Below are 3,692 nucleotides of genomic sequence, written 5' to 3'. Positions count from 1 at the left end.
TTCACATAAAGGGCTTTTGGGACTATTCCATATTGGGTCCAAGTCCAAGTACTTTTTGAGCTTTTAATCCAATATTTTATAATTCGATTCAACCCGATATTTTTTATTTAAATAATTTTCTCAATCCAATTCTAATTCCATTAAAATCATGACGACTTTACGTAGAAGAATCTAGAATAAAATATATTTAATATTCTCATATTCAACGATTCAATATAACCAAATGATTTATTTCTATTTTCAAACTTCAAAAAAATATAAATTCAATTTTTAGGTGATTTTCATTTTGAAAGTGGATTTCCACCATTTTCTTATTTGATAAACATTGATCATTAAGATAAACACTGATTTTGTTATTTGTAAAAGACAGATTGACCTAAGCAACAATGGGAATTGATGGTGGATCCATAAAAATGAGTAATCGTCGATCTACTGGTCGAAAAACCTTTGCTTTGATACCATGTGAAAATGGCAGTGCTCCGGCGACAGTTGCAAGGAAGGCAACCAGAGATAGCAAGCAAAACAGAAAAGAATCAGAGAAACGAACTAGTAACTAGAAAATAGAGAAAAGAGCTCATTTTGTGTATTGAATCAGATCATCAATTACAATGTAGCAAAGAACTTAAGTAACTAATTTAACTACTTAAGTACTTTCCCAAGATACAATGCCAGAGAACTTTACCAAATAATAGTAGCATGGAGAAATTTGGTTTGGTAATGTTTGCGGGTCATAAAAGATTGCCCGGAATACCATAAGGACAGGCAGAAACGTTAAGAATGCTTGATTATAAACGGAGCCTGAAGAAAAATATGAGTATGCCTTTTCACTGGCATATGGTAATGGTACCCGTGACCACGTCGAAACAGCAGCTAAATGCATGTAAGATCTCCCAAACACGGTAAGTGCTAGGAGTATCAACCAACGTACAGAATGAATGAGGTGGTAGGAGAATTGCTGTTAAAAAAACTGCTGCCCAAAAGGTTAACGAGTTGTAAGCCCAAAACGAGGAGTATTCAGATGACCATTCATCTTTTATGAAAAAGTCAATTGCGGAGGGACTGGGCATGGGCGCAGTATTGATGTCGGTTTTATGCAAAAATGTGTGGGAATTGAGAGGCTGATCTTGACTTAAAGAGAATTGGTAGTTCTTGAATGGGCTGTCATCAGGCGTATTTGGAGGGTTTAAAGAGGCATCGTAAGTGGTGGTTATAATTAGCAGAGTAATATGTTACGCATCTCATGTGGCATACCCTTCATTCTTCGACCTGCTTTTATCCATTTTTCATACCATGTCATCTTTTCTTTTAAAGAATCGATGTGGAATGAAGAGGTGGAGGTATTGGGAAGCGAGGAAGAGGAACCACTCAAGCCTCCTGCTTTGCTTAGCATATCTATAGTCCTATCCGCTTGCCTTTCATTCCATGGGTATTGTGATTGGATATCTAGTGCTGTCAGTCCCTCCAAATTTTTGGCATTGATTTGGTATGGATGCAAGTGTTCCAGCAATACTTCCATCACCTGTTAATTAGAATATTCATATATAAATAACCGTTTTATCATACTTACATACATATCAATAATTGACTTGATTAGGAAAATTAGCATATACCCGAGGTCTGTGTCTGATAGCTGCAATGTGCAGCACAGTGTTGCCATCAATGTCCGCCCAACTAAGCAGTTCTTTCTCCCAACGTTGTGCAGCTCCATGGCGGCTCCTTATAAGCCACCCCACCAAGACTTGAAATGCTTCAAACATGTCGTTTTTTACTGCAAGATCTCGAACAGTCACATCTTCAATAGCCTCAGGACAAACCGCAAGTAATTTGATCAAAAGATCAACATTTCCAGTTTGAACTACATGGTGCAGAGGAGTGAGGTCCTCCCTCCCTTTGACACGAACAAGGCCTTCATCAAACCTGAGGAGTCGAAGCACTGCATGAGTTCTGTCATTTTGCAGAGCCAAGTGCATGGGGCTAAACCCAGCTTGGTTTAGCTTTCTCGCAAACGTCGGCTTTAATTTGATCATCTCCATCATAAACTCAATATGCCCAGCAGAGGCAGCTACATGCACTGGAGTATGAAAAAAAGGCACATCATCAATACGCTGTAAAACATATGGATCATTCAGAATCAACTCATACAAGAGGTTAATATCTCCTGTTTGGGCAGCCTGTATCATCCTCTCATCCATAGCTTTTCTCTTGAGGTTTAATAAATTAAGCAGTAAATTTTCAGATTACTGAAAACTAAGGAAATTTGCAACAAAACACAAAGAAGAAAGAAGTAGAAGACAACATAGAAATAGAAATAGAACCTATATTTTCCGGAAACACATGTTTCCGATCTGACCACAAGTTATACATGATTTGAACAGAACTCTAGTTTAAGGAGTTAATTTTCTTCGAAGGTCCAAGGAAATTTCCAAGCAGCAAAGTCACAGAAAGAAGGTATCCAGTCCACATGAAATAAAATGGTTGATTTTATACATGACATTTCCAACTATGAATTCTTGGACCAAACAAAAAGCTAGCTGAAGGAGTGATGAATGAATGGTTTAATGCACCATATGATTCTGGATATATATTTGCTGTAAGTGTTTAAGGTTTGTTATTATCCCCCTCTTAATAATGTTGTGTCTCATTTTTAAACTCGTGTTCTCTTCTTGAGAGTATAATGAGTCGTATCATTGCATCCAAGAGTTGTTAGTCACTAAGTATTAGCACGTTTTTTGGTTTTGTCACCAATGTTATCAATAGTAATTTTTTTGGTTAATTATCTATTAAATGTTAATAGAATGTTGACGTAACTTTTTTATTGACATAATAATAAATTCATCCTTTAATGTTTACACATTCTGTCAAATTAATCATAATTCTAAAATTAATAAATTTAACCCTCAATGTTTGCATATTATATCAATTTAATCTTGATTCTAAAAACTTCACAAAATTATTAAAATCCAAAAAATATAAAAATTAAACAAGCAGATAAATATTCAAAACAATTTAAAAATAGGTTAAAATATGCCATAAGTCTCTATACTCTTCAAAATTTTGAAATTTAATCCATGTACTTTTATTTCTAAGAATTTAGTCTCTTTACTTTTCAAATTTCAAAATTCAGGTCCAATTGTTAATATTGTTAAATGTCTTTTTTGTTAAATTTTTTGGTGTGACATTTTGAAAAGAAACTCATTTGGTAGCGATATAACTAAAAAAATAACGTTATAATAAACTTGAATTTAACAAAAAAATTTAAGAGGGTCAATAATTGGATTTGATTTTAAAATCTAAAAAGTAAATTGACTAAATTCCTAAAAATAAAAGTCTAGGAACTAAATTCCAAAATTTCAAAGAGTAAAAATGACATATCTTACCCATTAAAATATATTAAAACTTCAAAAAGAAAATTAAACAATATATATGATTCACAACATTATCCGAGTATTAAGTATATCCATATCAAAATTAAGGCAGATTTGCTGGTGAATTAGGGAAATGTATAATATATGTGTTCACTTTTACATATACAAATTATTAACAAAACTATTCACATAACATCATTTTACATTTATATATTTTATATACAAAATTAAAATAATTGATGATTGAATAAGTTTATCATACTAAAGAATATTTATTTTTTCTTATTTTGCTTTAAAATTTTTTTCAAATATATATATTGTTTCAAT

General features: G+C 32.8%; 1 pseudogene; it reads right to left on the bottom strand.

Annotated features, from left to right (window-relative positions):
- Positions 1–376: 376 nt before the first annotated feature.
- LOC105775652 (uncharacterized) lies at positions 377–2,192 on the bottom strand (annotated as a pseudogene).
- Between the last annotated feature and the right edge of the window lie 1,500 nt (positions 2,193–3,692).

This window comes from Gossypium raimondii, chromosome 10 (genome assembly GCF_025698545.1).
Source record: "Gossypium raimondii isolate GPD5lz chromosome 10, ASM2569854v1, whole genome shotgun sequence".
Lineage (NCBI taxonomy): Eukaryota > Viridiplantae > Streptophyta > Magnoliopsida > Malvales > Malvaceae > Gossypium > Gossypium raimondii.
Note: the sequence above shows the minus strand (reverse complement) of the source record. Positions and strands in the feature narration are given on the sequence as shown.